Source organism: Palaemon carinicauda, chromosome 6 (genome assembly GCF_036898095.1).
Source record: "Palaemon carinicauda isolate YSFRI2023 chromosome 6, ASM3689809v2, whole genome shotgun sequence".
Lineage (NCBI taxonomy): Eukaryota > Metazoa > Arthropoda > Malacostraca > Decapoda > Palaemonidae > Palaemon > Palaemon carinicauda.
Window position 1 is genome coordinate 178159563 of NC_090730.1, and position 22449 is coordinate 178182011.

The 22449-nt window shown below is 40.6% G+C and overlaps 1 long non-coding RNA gene across 2 annotated transcripts; it reads left to right on the forward strand.

Annotated features, from left to right (window-relative positions):
- Positions 1 to 2065: 2065 nt before the first annotated feature.
- On the forward strand, positions 2066 to 22053 carry LOC137642840 (uncharacterized). Of its 2 annotated transcripts, none has more exons than XR_011044888.1 (4): positions 2066 to 2151; positions 16241 to 16378; positions 19381 to 20082; positions 21734 to 22053. It is a non-coding gene; the product is annotated as an uncharacterized lncRNA (long non-coding RNA). The 2 variants fall into 2 exon arrangements; XR_011044887.1 differs by lacking the exon at positions 2066 to 2151 and adding an exon at positions 12949 to 15403.
- The last annotated feature ends 396 nt before the right edge of the window (positions 22054 to 22449 follow it).

A 22449-nucleotide genomic window follows, 5' to 3' on the forward strand; every position in this document is an offset into this window, starting at 1 on the left:
TTAATAAAGTCTACTTTATTGCAGTAAGTAAATTAAACTTCCGGATGGTTATAAGTTTATCATCAAATATGTCTCGTTACCTCATAAAATTTCTTTAAACAACAGTATAATTAACCAATTGTATATTGGAAACGATCAGCGTGATATAATATTCTTCCATGCTGACCAAAAAAAGGGAAAATTCACCATATAGTAAAACGTCTATTATGATTAAAGACTACTGTATTATTTATTGAATATTATGCTAACACACATAAATATACACTGAATAAATACAGTGGAATACGTAGAACTATCTGAATATGTGACAAAGCAAAAGCAATTAACCATAAAAACGAAAATAGAAGGATGAAAATAAGTTTTGATAAATCAGTATTCTAAAAGGTATGCAAAAAAAAAATACATACAAATCTATAAATAGCTGAATTGTGAATAAAGAAAAATACATTTTTGAACATAAATTACGGTGAATAGATTCCAGCAATATCTGTGAGAGAATTCATTCTCAGAAGCTATGGAAACCAAAGGGCTCTTCCAGTCCTCTGGAAAATAAGGCAGCGGGGTCTGGTATGCTTGAGGTCCATAAAGGTTATTCGAGTTTAGGCCCCACTGGATAGAAATCAGAAAACACAAAAGAATAGAAAAGGAAAAAAATACTTTATTCTGCATTCAGCTCTCTCTCTCTCTCTTCTCTCTCTCTCTCTCTCTCTCTCTCTCTCTCCTCTCTCTCTCTCTCTCATCTCTCTCTCTCTCTCTCTCTCTCTCTCTCTCTCCATGTTTAGAAAAGGGAACGATTTGAACTATGTTTTTTTCTGAATTTTTCTAACATTATTATTACTTTTATTATTATTATTATTATTATTATTATTATTATTATTATTATTATTATTATTATTATTATTATTATTATTATTATTATTATTATTTTTGTTACTATTATTATCATTATTATTCAGTGTGAATTAAGGTTAATTCTTCTATATGCGGTGATATCATTAGTATATTTCATATAACTAGTATGACAACCAAATTATTTTAAAGTGTTTTTTTCTGGATACTTATGGATATTCAAATCTTGAAGACTGTAGTAAGTATACTTCTAAAATTATACTTGATTGCATCAAAATAGGATTTGATCCGTTATGGTGATATTTGAGATAAAGAAAGGTATTGAGAAAACATTTAAAAAGAATCATCATGCCAGCAAAAGTGAAGGTGTGATTTCTTTCCCCTTACCACCAGCAACGTATAACTTTTGATTAGTAGTTCTTAGGAAAGCATTGAATATTGATGGAAAATATATGCATGACAATGTTGTAGAACTAATTCATGGTAATTTGATAACTTGCAGAGATTGTATACATACATACATACATACACACACACACACACACACACATATATATATATATATATATATATATATATATATATATATATATATATATATATATATATATATATATATATATATATATGCACCCACACACACACACACACACACACACTCACATATATATATATATATATATATATATATATATATATATATATATATATATATATATATATATGCATATATATATATATATATATATATATATATATATATATATATATATATATATATATATATATATATATATATAATGTGCATGTGCGTATATCATATTAGCCAGTGTATTGGATATTTTCAACGTATGATTAAAAGGTATTTTTTTTTTCATTTAAGTACCTTACTCTCTGTTTTTATATATCAGAAATAAAGATGTAAAAGCATTTTTATATGATGTGATTTATTACTTCAATCGTACTTTAGAATGTTCAATGTGTCCACAATGTCAGTTTTATGATTAACTCTCAAAATTTGACAAAGAACCATAAATATAATTGTCTCAATTTATTAACATTTTAACCAATTCGCTTAGATTATACTTTTAATAGCAAGACTATTATAAAATAATGAAAGTCAGTAAAGTATTTCAAACAAACGTAGCCTTCCTGCTTCAACGCCATCTATTGGTAGTAACATGTAAAGGTCCTTGATGGTCCTTGTTTCTCAACTCTTAGAAGATGTTAGTGAAGTAGTTTGTTTGTTTTTGTAACCGTGAATATATGTGCACGAAGGTTTCCGGTATTTGTTTTATATACGTAAGATGTTTTATGTGTTTACTTTATTATGTTAAGTTATGTTCATGAGGTTTTATTGCTTTCTCCCTTGGTCTCTCGCTATTAGGTCTTATTTTTTGTGGGATCAGTTAATTTGTATATGAAACTCAGTGTAAGCAATAATTTGAGCGCGGGATGGAGCATCCATTCAATATATATTTATTTTCTTTGAAAGCTCTGAATAGCTACAGTTAGCTATTTGTAAAATTGTGTATAAGTTTTATTTTTTCTTTAGTTTTTTAATTTGTTGTGTATGTTCAGATATTTGCCATCGCGAAATATTCATGGTAAAATTATAGAATAGTACAATACTCGGTTTGTAGATAATGATTATTGCTTTGTGTATTTGTGGTGTGTTAAACGGTCTTGTTAATAGTGTATTGTGGGAATCCATAGGTTTTGATCTATAGGGGGTCACTGTGATACATGAAAAGCTAGGTAATTCTTCTGAAACAAGCAGCATCACCATTAATGTAAATAAGTTCATGAAACTTTATTTTACGGTGTAATTTTAATAACTATGAGGTATTATTACAGTTTCATCCATTATGGGAAATCTATTATAATAATATATTTCCCGAGTAAAGCAAGTCTTTTGTAGTATTTCTGTAAAATATTATGTCGCAAATGCTTAGTTCTTTATATATCGACAATCAAACTCACGCTACTCATGTCTTCCTCCCAGATTTTTTCTAAGTCTGTTGTTATTGTTGACTGTGTCTTGTATTTGCTTAAATGAGCCCTGTGACCACTATAATCCGCAGACAAACTAGTCCACTATGAAGTCTTACACGTTTGGCCAATAACAGCGCCTGTCCACTATGACGTCATACATGTTTGGCCAATCACAGCGCGACAATACATTTTCTTACCCAGCCATTTCATTTCGTTCTTAGACATGGAGACCATAGAAAGCACGTCATCTCATGTTGCAAAAGAAGTTGAAATTCCATCTTCTTGTCCAGACTGTTTCCTAACTCACAATGAATTTGTTGAAAAACTAGTGCATTTGTGCCAGACACACAATTTAATTTTACAAAATAAAAATTGTCCTGCATGCCAAGGAACCTTCGCAACAGCTTCACGTTTTCCTCAAAGCAGCAACACATCTTTATGAACCAACAGTTTAAGGTAAGGTAAGCTTCATTAATTTATAGAGTATATTATAATGGTGATAGTTTAACGATGTATACAGCAGTACCATCACTTTGGAATTGGTTTGATGGATGTGTTAGGTAGTGGCTGTAAGGGAGGGGGGGGGGTTGCAGGGGCTAGGCCTAGGTAAGGGTACAGGGTCCTAGGTTAGATGGTTGTATTAGGTTCGGTAGTGTCCCGAAAATCACTGTGGCCTTAAGAGGGGTCGCAGGGGGGGGGGCAGCCCCTACCCGGTAGGCGTAGGTAGGGATACAGGGCCCCTATGCTAGGTTAGGTGGGTTTATTAGGTTCAGTAGTGCCCTGAAAATCACAGTGGCCTTAAGGGGGGGTCGAAGGGGGGGGGGGGTGCGGAGCCCCCCCCCCCGGTAGGGCTAGATAGGGGGTATAGGGGGAGGGGTGGTGGAAGGATAAGTATTCATTTATTGCAAATATCATTTGATGCCCCCCCCCCACCCAAAACCCCGGTTCCCACCTGGTGTCCCCCATAATTGTTGGGATGAAGTGGGGGTATTCTGGAACAACTTGTTGTTTTAACTCCAATTACATAGTAAATCTCTTAAATCGGATGGTTTGCGATCAAAATAAACGTTAAATTTGCTGGAACAACACTATTTTTGATGCAGCAAATATATTCTTATTCCAGTTTCCCCATAATGGATGAAACTGTAAATTTACCAAATATGAACTTATTTTCTGGAAGTAAAGTAATTTTAACCACAAATTTATAAAAGTTTGGTAATCGTGAAATTCTGGTGGGGGAATACCTAAAATAAGTGTTTGTTGCAAATTAATAGTTACATATGGTTATTAAACACATGATTATTAATTGTAGAGATATATGGTTCTTTTAAGTATCTGGAAAGTAAAGTATAATCAAGTTTAACTTGCATCATATCGTTTTAATAGTTTTTACTCCGCTGTAGCTAGCTAAGCTATCAAAATTAACATTTCCTAACTACTGCTCTGTTCTGGGAATTGGAGCATAGATGTGCAGCACACGCAAACCCCTTTGGATCATTATTTTGTGGAAATTTTTTACCAACAATATCTATATAGTAAACGCTGAGTATTTCCCACATATTTTACTTCCCTTTTGTAGACACCTTTATGTGAAGGTACCCATGCTAGAACTGAAGGGGAAGATGCGAAATATATGGCTGCTATTGAACAATATCCTGGAATTTTTGCGTAAATATTTGAAGCTCGATCTTAAAAGTTTTTCCACAACGCACTCAATGTTTGTGCTTAAGTAAATTGTCTGAGCAAATTCAATTGCTACTTCTATGCCACCATTAGTCAAATAACAAAATTGGCCGTAACCCACATTGCACTAGAAACAACCCTTAGGATATCTCTCTCTGTTAAATTCAAAGTCACAAGTTCAAGCCACTGAGTCTTCCATAACTACAATAAGAAAAATTACCGCTTTTCCTTCATTATTTTAAGTATTCAGTCAAACAAATGTACCAGTGAACACTGAACAGGTAACTTTGATTATTACTTAGCAGAAATGCTAGTGAAACCTGATTTTTTTTAATTGGTAATGAAACCAAGTATACCACCATGTCATAATGCCATTGCTCTCGACCAATAATGTTTAAATGGAACTGTTTGTGTTTGCATAAGAAGGTATGTTAAGGGGCTTGTTATTAGTGAAAAATACCATACAGAAAACTTCTTTCCCCACTTAGTTAAAGTTAGAAGTAAAGACGTATAAAGCTCCTTACAATTCCACAATTCCACCATGCTCAATCTGGTATATTATTTATAAGTTTTATAGTGGTTTTCACATGCTCTTTGCATGTATGTATTTTTTAATATCCAGTGCAGTATGCTTCTGAAGAAATACCCCAAGAACAAAATTTTGAAAACCTCTAATAGTAATGAAACCTGATCAAGGCATTGAAGCTTTTGTTTGACAAGAATTCCTGACGCATAGAAAATCAGAATTTTTTCAGTAACATTCTGTGTAGTTATTTGTAGCCATGTGCATCGTAATAAGAAAACCTCCTTGGTAAGTTGACCGTATTTAGCGTACCTGTATGTTATTCCAAATTAACACGACATTGCTCTTTGTTGTTCTCTAGCTCGGTTCGTTCGCGTTTTAACATTGCAAGTTAGCCCAGCTGGATAATATTTAGCCATTGATTTTGCTTACTTACCTACCTACTTTGATGGCTGTTTTTCTGGTCCCATACATCAGTTGAACTCCACTCTTTACAGGACCTCCACTTTCATTTTACCTTTTTCTTTCAGAATATTTAAAGTTTCATATAGTGTATTGTTCATTTATTGTTAAATCGTCTTTTGTTAGACTGTTGAAATAAGGTTTTCTGTTTCCTCTTGAAAGCCTTGATGTCTTCATTCATTCGAATGTTTCGTGGGAGCTTATTATATAGTCTCGGGGCCGCATATTTAAAGGCTCTGGAGCCTAGAGTAGACATAAATCTACGTTCCAACAGTTTGAAGCCGTCTGTAACTATTCTCGTGTCGACACGACTTGTTGGCTGCGCAATAGGTAGCAATTCTCTCAAGTATTTTTGACGCCCGATTTTGATAACTTAGTGGGTTATTGTACATATTTCAAATTCAATTCTCCCTTTAATCAGCAGCCTGTGTAAATCAATTAGTATAGGGGTGATCCCTTCTCTAGGTGGGTATCGGTCTTGCTCCTCTGTTTACTATGTTTTGTAATTTTTTAAGTTGCACTTTTGGTAAATTGTAATAGATAGTTGCTGTGGTCAATCCTGGTAATAACAGTTTCACAAGTTTCTTTACAGAACTTCTGTCCAGGTACTTTTTCATAAGCACACTATTTCGTAGATGATGACCCGCAGTTTTTATTACATTATATATTTAGGCATTTAGAGACTGGTTACAGTCAAGAAATACACCTAGATCTCGAGCTTTACCAGACGTCGGCACAGTCATTATTGATGTTCAATAGTAAGCTAATTTATCACTTAACTATTAGATTTTGCTCAGCAGTAGCTCACTACTCTCCCAGTTTAACAAGCACATTGCTCATATTTCCTGACAAGCAAATCATGTGTAGTTACATATCTTGGCTCAATAGGCTATTATCTATAATAGTTTGACTTTTGTACTACAATTCACTCCGGACAGATATGTTTGGAATTCAATCCTGTTTGATGCAAGGTAAAACAGAAAAAAATTATGAAATATGTTTATATTATGACTTGAAAAATTTGTAAGATTGACTAAATAGGTCCATTTTTATACACATTTAACAAACTGGTGAATACACACTTAAACCTTCGCTATTTTTTTGGGTATTACTTTCAGCAACGCTGAGAACCAGCCAAGACAGTTTTAGTGTGGGATAATTACCCCATCCGCTAGTTAGCGGGAGGGGGTCTGGGGTGGACTAGCTACCCTGCTCACTCACACCTGTCATTTGAGTAACCACTTTTGCTTATGGCTCGGTAGAGTGCGGACATGCCGTCTCTCTCTCCCATTAAACAAACTGCCTTGACTTTATTACTTTTCCATTTTCTTTTGTGTCAGTGTGTGTGTGGTTATTGTCCCGCTATGCGGACATATCCAGGGATTGAAGGCCGCCGCTGCGGCACCTTCATGTCGTCTGTGGAGACTGAATCACACCCTTTATGCTTGGCTTGCCAGGGAACTGTGTTCGCGGGACAACACCTGAAGAAGTATAAACACGAACCTTCGCTTTTCGGGTCTTCCTTGAAATTGAAGAAATCGCGTGTTTCTGCTTCCTCTACTCCCAAATCTCTGCCCGAAGCTAATCTTCGACCAGGCCCTTCCGGGGCACGGTCGAGCAGTGGCGTAGGGCTTGTGACTCCAGGTCATCCCTGTGGGATAGACGAAGGTAGCAGTTCCCCTAGTGAGTCGACTCCTTCTCCTCCCCCAGGGAGGGCCTGTTCTTTTCCAGACCTTGTGTCTTTATGGCCATTGCTGGGCGTCGATGGTCCCCCTTCGAAGGGTGTTGTCCTTGAACTCCTCAAAAGGGGACCAGAGAGAAGGCGGTCATCTCCTTCCTCTGTGGAGGTCGATCCTCCTCTTCTGGGTGCAGGCGCTGCTGCCTGTCGGTCAGGCCGAGAGTCTGGTTCCGACACCAAGGAGTTAGCTAACCCACCAGGGGCAGTGGCAGGGCTCTCTCCAAGGCAAGCTTCACCTTTGCCGGAACATCTCTCGTTCGCAAGAGAAGATTGCCTCTGTACATAGGCAATCTCCTTACGCTTTATGTTTTCCTCCAGGGGCGAAAAGAGAACCTTGTTATAAGCGTAGTTCTCTTTCGGGCGAACTCTTCTCCCCTGCGGAGGAATTGTCTGTTGAACGTTCCTCTCCGAAGGTTTGTGGAGTGGAGGGGTGGATAACCCCTCTCCACCACAGACGTTCTCCTCCTCGTGCTGTGAGGAGACGTCTTTTTTCTTGGCGCTCGCAGACAAAATGGCGAACATGGCGCGCGGGTTCATTCTATGGCGCGCCTTGCGCGAGAACATCCTGTTGCTCGGCATGCGCGCGAACATCCTGTTGCTCGGCATGCGCGCAAACATCCTGTTGCTCGGCATGCGCGCGAACATCCTGTTGCTCGGCATGCGCGCGAACATCCTGTTGCTCGGCATGCGCGCGAACATCCTGTTGCTCGGCATGCGCGCGAACATCCTGTTGCTCGGCATGCGCGCGAACATCCTGTTGCTCGGCATGCGCGCGAACATCCTGTTGCTCGGCATGCGCGCGAACATCCTGTTGCTCGCCATGCGCGCGATCAGCATTATGCGTGCCAGGTGTGCAAATTACCCCAGGCGTTCCACGAGCTCGGAAAAGGTGCACGGAATCGGGAAGGGCGCGCGCACGAGCATCTTTCCGCCTACCAACAGTTCGGCACAAGAGCGCACGACCATCTTGCTGCTCACAATCTGTCTCTCGAGCCCCTTAGGCCACAACAGAGACAAGTCGTCTGCGCAACCGAGCCCAGTCCCTATGTATAATGGTAGGCCTGTGCCGATCTTGCCTGTAGAGAAGCGTCCATCAGACAAGAGGGATAGGAAACCTGCCCAGGTTCCTAAACACAGGGAGCAGTTCTTTCCTAAGAACCTTCCCCTTAGTTCCTCAGGAGCCCGTGACCCCCCGTGGCTTAGCACCTTATTCAATGTAACGCGCCAAGCCATGAAAGGAGTCATTCCCCGCTCCCAGTCCTTGGGTGACACACCTAAGATTCCCTTGTCGCCGCCTCTCTTCCCATGGTCCTCTCCTCCCTCCGATCCTAGGAGGAGTTCGGAAGATCCCGCACCGTCTCGGTCATCGCCTTGCAAAAGATCTCTTGAGGAAATTAAGCATAAGCCTCAGGGTAGCCCCCTGCAGTTCAAGACGCCACAGGCCAGGCCAAAGGGGTAAAGGAAAAGGATTCGTCCTTCACCCCCCAAAGGAGGATAGGGTTACTTCCTATGGAGACTCCTTCCGTCCTTTACCGGTAGAGATAGTGTCCAAGGAGGCACGACCTGCGACCAGACGGGACTCACCCCGTACGGCAACGGACTTGCATTCCACCCGTAAGCCGACGGTGTCCTCTAGGCCCTTGGTGACAGAGGACCTCCGGCCTCGTGGGAGGGAACCGAAGGATTTCTTCACCATCCCCAAATCCTCGGCCTGGCTTCCTTCCTCACTGACTCCCAGGCAGCTGGAAGTGAGCATCCCCGGTAGTCTCACTATCCCCAGTCTATACAGTTGACGACTTCGACCCATTCTGGGTTCCTATGGATGAGAGCTCGAACGTGTAAGGGCAGAACGATCTCGAGGACGATGCTCTGCCAGTAGCCGCTAGCCCTATGCTTACAGAGGATGAGAGGAAGGAGTCGGAACACGCATTCTGGCAGGTCCTAGCCTACATCCGTTCCATCAATAGACTTCCAGATCCATCGGCAGCCCATCTAGATGGAAAAGAAACGGTCCTTGACCATTTCTATGGCACTCGGAAACCTTATAGGACCAGTGCAGCTTTACCCTGGTCAAAGTGGTTGAAGAGTGCCAAACAGAAGGGAGTGTCCCAGGCAACTGGGTCCACCTCTTCTCTCCGCTTAACTCGTCCTCCAAGCTCCTACCTCCTCCGTACGTGTTTCATAGGAGGTACTACGTGATCCTCGGGGAATGTCTTCCAACGCTGCCTCTCAACCACTCTAAAGAGGGAATCTCGAAGGCCACCCCCTTCGATAAACATACGGGACTTCACGTCTCCTTTTTGGCCTCTGAAATCCTAAACCAGGAGGTGGTGAAGTACGCCGTGCGGTCTACTTCAAGGCTGGTTTCTGGTTAGGATCCTTAGGACAACTGATGCGGTCTAAAGACCTGTCTCGGGAGTCCTCCAGGAAGTCTTTGGAGACTTTCCTATTGTCTGGCACTCGGGCCATCGAGTTCCTCTCCCATTGGGTAGTGAACCTTTGGGCCAACACTATCCTGAAGAGGAGAGATGCCATCATAGGTAAGTTCTATAGACATCTCCATCAGGCCGAAGTAGCGAGACTAAGAAATGCTCCTTTCGAGGGCAATTCTTTTTTCCATCCCGAGGATGGCAGAGAGGTGGAGGAAGTCTAGTCAGGACTACCTCATCCAGAACGTCTTAAGCTAGACCTTACCCCTCTCAGCCACAGCAGAAAGCACAGCAAAACCTGCAGCCAAAAAGTGCTAGAAATCCAAAACTGCAGGGTAAAAAGGGTGCAAAGCAGGCCTTTCACAGCAAAACGTACTTTCGTGGAGGAAAGGGGAAGAAGGGATCTGGCCGAGGCCAGTCCCAATAAGACAGGTAATCCACCCATTTGCCCACCTGTTGGGTGATGCCTTCAAAGCCGCTGGTAGAGGTGGCTTTGCCACGGGGCCGAACCCTGGACGGTCTAGGTGATTTGTTCAGGGTATCGTATCCCGTTCATGCTGTCTCTCCCTCCACTGACTCGAGTGCCGATTCCACCGAACTCCTGTGCGAAGGGATCCGCACAGGATTTTTCCCGCAGGGCATAAGTCCAGTCCATGTTTGAGAAGGACGCTCTCCAGGCTTCTGCAGTCTACTTTTTCTTGTGAAAAAGATGTCTGGAGGCGGGAGACCAATCATCAACCTCTCGGCCCTGAACAGGTTTGTCGAACAAACACCTTTCAGGATGGAGACGGCCGACACATTCAGACAAGCGATAAGACCCCAGGACTTAATGTGCACTCTAGATCTGAAGGATGCATGCTTCCAGATCCCAATTCACCCGTCTTCCAGTAATTATCTGAGATTCCTGTTCAATCGAATGCATAACCAGTTAGTTATTCACGAGTGTGTTCGCCCTAGTATCGTCTTGGGCTCACAGACTCGTCATCAGTCTCCTAAGATACTTGGACTACTGGATGATTCTGGCAGACTCGGAGGCAGCCCTTCTCTGCCACCGAGACGAGCTTCTGAGGTTTTGCCAGGATCTGGGGATCGTGGTAAACCATGAGAAGTCTCAACTGCTCCCCTCTCAAGAACTGGTATACCTAGGCATGCGATGAGACGCCCTAAGGCACATAGCGTTTCCATCAGACGGAAAGATCCAGAGACTGAGGGAGAGAGCACAAGTCTTCATCAGTCAGGAAGAGCTCCCTGTGCAGTATTGGCTTCGCCTTTTCGGACACCTCTTTTCCCTGACCCGACTAGTCCCCAACAGTCGCCTCAGGATGAGATCCCTCCAGTGGCGACTAGAATCCCAGTGGAACCAACACTCTGATTCCTGGGGTCACCTAGCCCGCATAGGACTAGAGGAACTGTCAGACCTCAGGTGGTGGATGGCGGAGCTGAACTTCTGCAAAGGGGAGGATCTTCTCATCTCTCCCCCGTAATTGATGCTTTTTTCGAATGCATCAAAAGAAGGGTGGGGGGCTCACGTGCTGCATCATTACATCTCCGGCCAATGGTCTGAATCAGAAAGGTACCAGCTCATAAATCTCTTGGAGATGAGGGCAGCCTTTCTGGCCCTCAAAGAGTTCCACCAGGTTCTGGCGGGGCACTCCGTCGTGCTGATGAGCGACAACACCACAGTAGTAGCTTATCTAAGAAAACAGGGCAGTACCTTTTCGCAGCAGCTGTGCCATCTTACAGTAGAGATACTCAAATGGGCAGAGGACAACTCGGTGACTCGCTATCAGCTCGCTTCATTCCGGGCAAGCGGAATGTGCTAGCAGACAAGCCAATTTACGCAGCTTTTCCCTTGCTTCATCCCTTGACTCCACTGACTGTGGGGCATGGAAAGCCTCAGTAACCAAGGTTTTACAGACATTACATACCTCAGGGTCCCAATACTTTAGAGTTCCCTTAGTGATGGAACAGCGTGAGTGCGTCCTGCACACCTCATGGCCGCATAAGTTCTTACTTTGTACGTTGCAGAAGACGCTCTTACACTTGGGTTGGTCCTCCTGTAAAGAGAAGAAAAGAAAATGAGTACTGTATACAGTGATTCATCTCACAGGGTAAAGTATACAAATATAATAAATATTTTGTCTTTAGCATGTAGCTTAGAATAGATAAGCTAGAAATGAAATAGGAGACAAACACATGTTTCATGCCTAGCCAAATGCTGTGACCTCCCTCAATTAAAACCATGGGTCATTCTAACTTGAAAAGTCCATTGGAAGATTTTTAGCCTGTAAGGATAGGAAAGTGTAACTTAACACTAGCTTCCAGACAGTTTAAAATTGGGGATTGTTATCAGTGATCACTATTTAGTATATAGAAAGAACTTACTTTCTTTATATTATGTGGTCTCAACAGTAGGCTGCGCATGACAACACAGGGCATGTTGGAAAATTTTTGGCTACCGTATAATTTATACTGTAGTTTTCTATTTGCAGTATGATCTATAATGCAAATATATTGGCTACTGTATAGACATATACTGTAGTTCCAGTCGGCATATGCCGGCAGGCTAGCACCAGGGTATAGATCAGTGTATATACTGTTGACTGTGGTAGTGGCCGGCAGATCCCCGGCTGAAGGAGGGCTGCCGGCGGATCACCAGCTGTCGGCGTTTTATGCCAGCCAGTGATATAGTATTTGTACATGGCGGTTGGCAACCTCTCCGGCTGTCGGCAGCTTGCCGGCTGTCGGCAGCTTGCCGGCTGTCGGCAGCTTGCCGGCTGTCGGCAGCTTGCCGGCTGTCGGCAGCTTGCCGGCTGTCGGCAGCTTGCCGGCTGTCGGCAGCTTGCCGGCTGTCGGCAGCTTGCCGGCTGTCGGCAGCTTGCCGGCTGTCGGCAGCTTGCCGGCTGTCGGCAGCTTGCCGGCTGTCGGCAGCTTGCCGGCTGTCGGCAGCTTGCCGGCTGTCGGCAGCTTGCCGGCTGTCGGCAGCTTGCCGGCTGTCGGCAGCTTGCCGGCTGTCGGCAGCTTGCCGGCTGTCGGCAGCTTGCCGGCTGTCGGCAGCTTGCCGGCTGTCGGCAGCTTGCCGGCTGTCGGCAGCTTGCCGGCTGTCGGCAGCTTGCCGGCTGTCGGCAGCTTGCCGGCTGTCGGCAGCTTGCCGGCTGTCGGCAGCTTGCCGGCTGTCGGCAGCTTGCCGGCTGTCGGCAGCTTGCCGGCTGTCGGCAGCTTGCCGGCTGTCGGCAGCTTGCCGGCTGTCGGCAGCTTGCCGGCTGTCGGCAGCTTGCCGGCTGTCGGCAGCTTGCCGGCTGTCGGCAGCTTGCTAGAGCTGCCTGCAGGATAGAACCCAATGGTACCAGTAATAATAGAGAGAGAGAGAGAGAGAGAGAGAGAGAGAGAGAGAGAGAGAGAGAGAGAGAGAGAGAGAGAGAGAGAATGGATTGAAGGATGGTGTAAGAGCTCTGCCTTACCGCCTTCTTCCAGAATGAGTGTTCAAATGGAAGGGGAGAATGTGTCATTCAGGCTTCCACCCATCGAAAACTATAGAGGATTGAAGAACACTCTAGAGTAAAGGGATCTTCCGCTGGCAGCCGGAATAGCCGGCCCAACTCACCCGGAGCACTATTTCCGTAAGGGAGAGTTGATTGACTGTACCACTACTGACAGAAACCCGAGCCAGCCCCTCAACCTGCCGGCAATCGGCTTGATTGTAGGACGATGACCAAGAGTTTGTGATGGCTAGGCCATCACCAAAGGAGAAAATTGGGAGGGGTGAGGGTCCTATAGAGTGAGGGAGGAGCCGGCAGGGTTGCCAGTCTTACCTCTCCCAACGAAACTCTGTTCTTGTATTAAACCAACCCAGGCGGCAGAAAATTCTAATCTCCAGCCTAGAGTCGGCTAATACAGTAAAGGGGCTGGCAGCACCTCGCTGCCACCCCTAAACTATAGATGAACTGAGAACTAGTGCCGGTGTCGCCTAAGCAATAAAAGAATGCTATTCTTTAGCCTAGGGTCCGCCGGCACAGGACTAGTCAACTAGGCCAAAGGAAGAAAAAATAAGTATCAAGCCTTCAGGTGTGGTCTAGGGAGGTTTAGCCTCCTATGTCTGTAGCTTAGTCCATTAGGGGAATGCTATTCACCCTAACAGACAGCCACCGGCATCGGACTAAATACTCTGAGGTTCTGACCAAATCCCAAAATCCTGCCTCTGCAGTTACAGGGAAAGGACAGAAAACCCTTGCCTAGTTGTGCTTGAATTGAAACTCAAGGCACGATAGACCAGGGTTATAGCCTAGACTAACCTAGAAGGAAGGAGAGATTGCCCTCAAGTCTCCGTAGGAGATGAGTATCGCTTTATTAATAGTTAGGAAGACATGTCTCCGACTGGGTTAGTAAAAACAATACATAAGGGCAATTGGGGAACATGTATGAAAGTATACTAAAGCCACTAGGCTAGTAGCCTAGTGGCAGTGAGAATAGATTACCTAAATCAATGAAACCCTCTCGTATACTATCTTGGAAGAGGAAAACATTATGCTATCAATATATCTCGCATGTAGAAAAATTTGCCTAGGGCTTCATTAAATATATAAAACTTAGGAAACACTGTTATATCATACATGAAAGTACTAAAACTGAACGCCTAGGCTGGGAAGCCTAGCGTAAGTAAGGTTCGGTTACCTAAATCACCGAAGCTGATATAAATACTATCGGCATAATATAAAGAATTCCTAACAATGAAGGCTAAATAGCTGAAGATATTTAAGCTATTAAAACCGGGAAGGTCGTTCTGGCTAACTAAATGACTCGTGCGTTATGAACGACAGCGTCCATGACGCCTCCGGCTTAGGCAACAGCTCTTGCAACGTTAATGTAACTTTAATTCATATTAAAATAAGACAAGGGCATAATTTATACAATGTAAGAATCAATATTCAACTTTCCCGAGGCAGATGAGGTTGGAGAAAGCATGATTAAATCCAAAATCTTTCGAAATGACGAGAGAGCACAGGAAAATCACCGAGCAATGGCGCTATGATTAAAGGAATAAAGATGGCTGACGGATATGACGTCATCTAGATACTCAGAACAGTAATGGAGGAGAGGTACCTTATTAACGGCTCCCCTTCGTTTTCTTGCCACTTTTCCCCCTCAAAGTGTAAACGCTATTCGGGGTGAAGATAGCTATGTGGCGTGTCAAGAATACGTCTTCTGATATTATGCGATATCCCTAAAAGGAAAAGTTGGGATATTTGCGCCAGGAGTTAGAATTCTGAAGACCTTAAGGTAAAATTCTCTGGGAATATCAATGTAGTCAAATATACTCTAGGAAGCTACTCTTAAAGGAACTTCCATCAGGATGATATGTCCTGAGCCCAAAAATACCCTATAAATAGCTCCAGGTTTGTATGTTGGGAAAAATACAAATTATTTCCAAATTTGTTATTTTTACGCTACAGCCCTTGTTAAACATGTACTTGGCATCCGTTACCCATATCAGCCTTAATATATCAAAACACACGGTTGTACCATAAAAAATCTGACATTGAAATCTGACAGAATCACTAACTTTTTTCTTTTTTTTTCCTGAGCTACCAAGAGGGATAAGGTGCTCCCAGGTCCCTCCATACCCAGGTGCCTCCGTACCCAGGTCCCTTTGTGCCCAAATTTCAATGCAGTTGACTGCTAAGAGCCAGTGCCTTATAAATACCATAGAAAATGGCTGTTATCCTTGTAAGTAGATATATCAAAACTTAGAACTGATTCTATGCTGCATTCTATTTGTAAGGTAAGTTTCTGAATTAACATTGAATGTTCAGAAACGGGACAACTGCTGTATGGCAGTAAGAGGTTATAGGTAAAAGGTGACAAGCATAACTTAGGCTCGCCAGCAATATGAATATTCGATCGATAGTTGACATGAAAATATAAGAAAAATCAAAAGTTTACACATTACTGTAATTGTGTCCAAGCATATGTTGGTTAATGAACTAGAACTAACTATTTAATAAAATATCTTTGCTCCACCGTTGCTGGGTTTGCTTGCAATTAAACAGTTATTGCTCCTTTGTTCTGGCAAGGGTTATATGTTGCACTACGTGTTAGCCGGGGGGGCAATTATTTTGCCAGGCGAGAATTCTGTGACCCAACAACCTATACACCACCCAACTGCATGAAATAACTGGTTATATGTGGGGATGTTTGGTGGCATAGAGCCAGATGGTTGATGAGCTGATAAAAGCTCGGACGAGTGATCTTGATAAAGTATATCACCAAAGTGTGGAGGATAATTTCATAATTTGTGGCAAGGTTGTTAAGTCTTTGATTAGTATTGGAACCTCCATATTTTCAATCATTCACAGAATCTTATGGATACTGCTATTTGTTAAGCTAAACATAGAAAAACATTGGTGTTATTTGCTGTTACAGTATTTTTTTTTTTTGTAGTAGAATAAAAAGCTCAATACTTCATATGTGTAATGCTTTAGATGTTTCTCCAACATGTAAAAATAATCGCAACATCAACAGTCACACCAAGATCGGTTTTATGATGAACTTTTATATTCACAGCATGAAAGGTTGGAATGTCACCCAAACTAACTGGTTGAAACTATGACATTGTACCCTCGCTCAATTATGAAGTGTTTTCTACTAATAGTCTGTCCTCAAAGAACTTGGGAACCTTTATCTGCAACCTCTTAGACAAAGGTAAGTAATAATATAAATATGCTATATCTTAGGATACTTTGATAATGACCTGCAAAGGAAAGTTGCCGTTTATTGCATATCCATTACCTCTCTGCAAATCCACACAGTTATGTATGCCAAGAAGATTTATTTGAAAGCAAAGTGAGCTTAGCAGAGCAAAGACCATTAGATGGACATAATGTAGATTATGGAGTAGGTAATTATATTCCAGTTCCATTTCAAATGCATGTTCCATAATTTGTTCCTACACATCTTACGAACCTTTGTCATGTATTTAGAGAGATTAGTCCAGCATGACCTGGAATCAGCTGTTAAAATTGGATAAGTTGGCTATCCAGCTGGTGAAGGTGTGGGGTAAGGAGCCCCAGTTCCTACTCCAGTCAGAGAAAATTCACTTTCACGATGACCATTGTCATAAATTAATGTACAGAGAACACATTTCAAAATTATTCATTTCCTAATTTTTTTTTTGTTGAAGTTAATGTTAGTTCTTCATTGTGTAATGGAAGCAAGAAGCTCATTGCCAGAGGAAGAATGGGTCTAACAGCTTTAGATAGAAAATTCCTCAGTTCTGAGTTGCATTTCTGTCCACTGGTGTCCCCACGTGTTGAATGCTGTGTGGGCCCATTGGTTAAGTGACAAGCTTCTTCACCCTGAAGGGGGCCAAGTGAGCAAGAAGTGTTAGTTGACTGGGTAATGACCAGGAAAATGCCGATTGTATTTTTTATTTTTCTTCTCTCTCCTGTCTACAACTGTCACCCCATTTCATACACAACTGTATTGGTACCCAGAGTACTACGCTGAAGGGGTTAGGAGTTTTCAGATCTGCATCGGTGTTTTTCAGGATTTACGTGAGGAATCCCTTGGATGTTGGGCTGTCTGCTTTCTCACAGCTTCCTGAGGTCTTTCAAATAGTTCATCAATAACTGGAGGGAGTTAGTAGATGAGGCTACTTCTCCATGGTTCCCTTTGGGCTACTTGTTTCAATTTTTTTTCGCTGATGGGAATGGTGAAGGGTGTGGTGGTCCATGGTGACAGGGAGCTTGATGGCTCCTCCTTAGCACTAGAAGATGGTGAAGTTATTTGGTACATTCCAGCAGGGCATATAAGTTTCCGGTATTGGGAGCCAGGAACAGGGAGTGTCCTTTGCAAAGTGACTGCTTCCAATGTCCCTGAAGTTACCCAACTCCTTTCCAATCTTTGTTATCCACACCCTTTCCTTTTGGCATTTGTCCCGACCCTAATGGCAGTGGGCCAAGTGCTGCTGCTCTCCCTCTGTGTCAGGCGTTGTACCTCTGGCACTTCAATTTGTGTGCTCACAGGGAATGAGTGCCTTTCCTTCCCCCATATGATGATTTGCCCTAGAAGTTATTGGTCATTTTTTGGCCAGGGATGCAATTGATGGTACAAATAACCAATTATCCAGCCTGAGTAACTCTCGAGTTGCTCCAAGATATTGCTATTAGTCTATTCAGGCAGTGGAAATTTTTTGCTCCAGATGACTCCACACCTTGTTTTGTGCTCATAGACATGACTTTTGCAACCCTAATACTGTGAACATAAGAGACTGGGGATGCAGTCGACTATCATTTCAGTCTAATTCGACAAATAAGGAAGTTAATGCATTGACTAGCCTATAACCAACCTCCTGGTTGGACCGCTAGTCAAAAACATGGCCTCCTCTATCTCTTCTCACGATTTGTCAGATCATTAGAACAAGAAGTAATTTGAAGAGCTCTGCCAGACGTGGATACCTTCCTGGCTCACGAAACTGCAAACAAGTGGACTAACTGGGTCCTTATGTGGAGATATGCAGTTGTTTTCAGATCTAGCAAAAAAATCTGGCACAATGCCCTTGATTAAAAGAATTCCCCATTTAATCAAAAGCCCAATGCTCTTACCTCCTTTGAAAATAGAAGGGACAGTGGAATTCTGAACGAAATCTAGGGACATCAGGACAAACACTGAAGGTGAATGCATAAACTGATGTCAGCCCTTAAGAAATCGTTGACGATCTTCAGATCGAGATTCCGTAAACCTTCAGTCTCTTCCTTGAGAAGAGACCTTTTCATTCCTGGTTAGATCAGGGCAGAATAGGAAGGGGCTCGAGAGGAATCACTAGAAACGGTAGATGTCTACTGAAACTAGAAAATGCAGGTCCCTACTGCAATTACTTGAGTTGGGATGTGTCTGTCAGGCTACTGACCCAGGTTTTACTGGGCAGAGGAATGGATGGTAGCTATCCTTCAACAATAACAAATCCTCCACCTATTCTGATATATCCTCCACTTATTTGGATAAATCATTCACTTATTCGAACTTGCATTCCTTGATATTGATATTTGAAGTTTTATTCTAACAATATCTTCATTAGTACCTGTTCATTAAATAGCATTTCAATCTTCCAAGCCTTGAAACTGATTTAGAAATTTTTTTTTCAAAATCCTTAGTCAATAATTATACAAAAACTACCATCGTAAGATAGATAAAAACAACATGCTCTTACTGTTCTGCATGAGGTGTCATGTTAAAGTTATTTCTTATATTTCAAAGTTACTCTTCATCAATGTGTTCTTACATAATGGATTCCTTTTAAGTTCATTGAATCGAAGATATGAATATTTCATTTTCCTTGGTGTCCTGAGTATCAAAGGTAGCTATTAAATTCTTTTGATTGAACGGCTTGATTGATGTAAAGGCCTTTCCCATATTTGTTAGAATAGTTTTGACAGAAATATCAGAATTTATCTATAACGGTACAAAATTCCTACTAATGCGGAAAAGTAAATAGTTAAAATCTAGTAAGAGCTTCATATTTTTTCAATGTAGTTAGTCACTTTTTGTGTAGATAGTGTGTTCTCTGGCTGAAATATCCGTATTTGAAAAATTTTATTATACTTTATGAATGTTGATTTCTATTTCAGTCCAAATATGCTGGTATTAATTAATGTAAAGCCTTCTGCTAGTTTTTATTGTTTTTTTATATCTAAATGTTTTTGCAGGTAACTGCAGGTTTCATTAAGATCCCAGGAAGGCTTGGGTTCAACACCCCAATGAAAAACCGCGCTTTGATGAAGTATCCTGCCTAAAGAATATTGGTCAGATTTGCATACAAATGTATTACAGATTTGTGGTGTGAAATATCGTTATGCATGAATTTTCGTTTTACTCGCAAGTATTTGCAGTGATTTTTATTTCCCTTTCTTACAATCCCAATTAGTGTTACACATTTTTGGAGGATCCATGCTATGTTGAATTATAATTCATGATCTGATAACCAGAAAATTTCGCCATATTACCATTGAACAGTTGATCCTAAGAGAGCTCAAAGGGTGTAGAACCGTCTATCAGAGTCTGTAATAAGAAAAATAACGATCAAATGTTGTTTGTATTATAGTCAGTGATGGCATATTTGCCTTGTTTTGTTAGTATTTGAGTATACTTGATCTTTAATATTGGGTGGCTAGTTTTTGGGTTCTGGCATTACGTTAAATCATAGTGATTAACTTTATTTTGCAATACTTTTATCGTATTTTTTTCTCAAGTATCACGGTATTGCATCTATTTTTTTTTTCAGATTTGATAATTGGAGAAAGGTTTAGTTGCTAGACTGACATATTGTAATGTGGCATGTTTGGATTGAGTTGTCCTTCCATGAGGATTAAAAAATGTCATTAAAGTAAGGAATGCAAATTTTCATCGAAGTAAGTACTTTTATTTCAACTTTACTATGGTTTCCAGGAACCATATTTGTTCATTGTCATTGTTGTATTTGTAGGCTACTGTTATGAGATCCTAAAAAAAATCTGTTAGTCTTTACATACTAAAAAATAAATTCATTTAATAACTCGGCAAGGTGCTAGTAGTAACAGTTTATTCATATACATAGGCTTATTTCTGTGATATTAAATATTATTTTTTTTGATTCTCACTTATTAGGGAAAAAATGCATTCGTAGTTTGAAGAGTTACCTAATCAATGTTAATATCAATGTCACGACAATGTTAAAAAGTATGAAAACATTTAATGACCGTTCCCAATTCAAAGAAACTTTCACTATTTGCAAAATTTTTTATTACTTTACAGAAAGGAAGAAATATATTGAGTTATTTAGAAACAAATTCTAGTAATGACAAAATACTAGCTCTCTATTTACCTGTTTTATGGAAAATTAAGGTGTCATGAGTAACTTGCAGAGAATGTTTGCAAAAGGTTTAATAGATTTTTTTTTTGGGGGGGGGAGCTATGGGATGTTATTTCAAGATTAAGCTGGGTCTCTCTTTTTCGAAATATGAAAATTATTATTTTTTTTCAATTATAAATGGCATTGGAACTAATTGTTTAGTTGCAATGTTCTTTTTGTTTATTTCCTATGTATACCTTGTTCTATACTTATTTTGTATTAATAGAAAGGCTATCTTATAATTTCAAGTGCATTCTGTAAAGTAAGCTTCACTTAAGAAATTACTTTCAGAATAGCTGTTTCCAGTTTTGTTAACCTAGGGCTAGGTCCGGTTATCAGGTGCATATGGACAATTAACAATTGTACAATATACGTGAATCAGATTTTCTAAGATTTTAGCTTAGCAACTTATAGCTCCAATAACTTTTACATGTGTTGATAACAATAGCATAGGTTCTGTTTTCACTGGATGTAATTTGTATATGTCAGAATATTTAGTTTTTTTTTTCAATTTGATATATGTTTTTTTTTTCAATTTGATATCTAATGAAGTAATAAATATTTTGAATATAAGGTTGGTTTTATGGATTAGTGGTTTTACTGGAATTATCTCAATTAGGCATCAGTCATTATAGCAAATTTTAAATGAATTTCAGCATCCTAGATTTTCCAATATAAATATATACTGCTTCTCTATTTTGAAATAATAAATGAAATATCTACTTAACATTGGAGTAAAATTAATTTTACAAGTTGCCTTGGTGTGGGAGATATATTTATGATTGATAGTGATTTTCAAATGCACCTTTTTATACCGTAACCCAATACTACATACAATATTTTCTCTTTATCATATGCTGTAAAAATCTTAGGCTATTTTGAAACGACCATATACATGTATAAGGGTCATGGCACATGGTTGACACATCAAAAGTCAAATTTGTAACTAATACAACTTTGAATCATTTTTTATATTGTATGACCTAAGCATTGTCTGATTTAAGTTTTTGCAATTACTTTTTTAATGGGTTTCTGTATGTTAATTAGGAGCCCTGCTGCTTCTGCAATGGGGAGAGATAATTATGAAAATAGTTTTATGAATAAAGTTATAACTACCTACATTTGCATTGCAAAATAGTAGAGTATTTTGATTAATATGCAATATTTTTCAGAAGCTGAGGAAATTTCTTCACCGCTTTGGTTTGGGCCATTGCATCTGAAAGTAACGTTCTGTGACCTGAGCAGATTACCATATACTGAAGATTCCAGCTATTGGAAAAAACATGAATTTGAATTTGATAATGTCTTCATTACTAAGGCTAAATACTGAAATGATGATGTTCCACACTGAGAGCAGCTGACATATTTTCTTCAAATTGTGAATCATGATGGATCATTCAAAGATCATACCTAATAAGGTTAGGTTTCTTATATCACAGTTGAGACAACGAAAAACCATCATCATTACAGAATATTGTGTATATATTAATTGGCTATGCTTAATTGATAATTCTCTTCAAATATATTGGATGTATTTCCTCGACAATCCTAATTTATAGAAGTGGATGAAAAAACTAAAACATTTTTTCATTGTTTATTTCTGAATATTTTTAATTTTTCAGATGTGCACCATGCATGGAAATTGCAAGTGAAGCGAGTTTGTGATCGAATAGAGCACACTTCAATGTGAATCGGAAGCCCTAGCCAGCAGTTATAAAGCTGTATCATCGCTTTTCTCATACAACATAAACCAAGTTAGTATTTCGGTAAAGTTTTCTTGTGTGTATCATGACCTTCTAATTAAATCATTAAATTAATTTAAACAGGTTTAACATCATTGAATTATAAGTTTTAGTAATTAATGTCAACTTCCACTAGAGGGATTCAG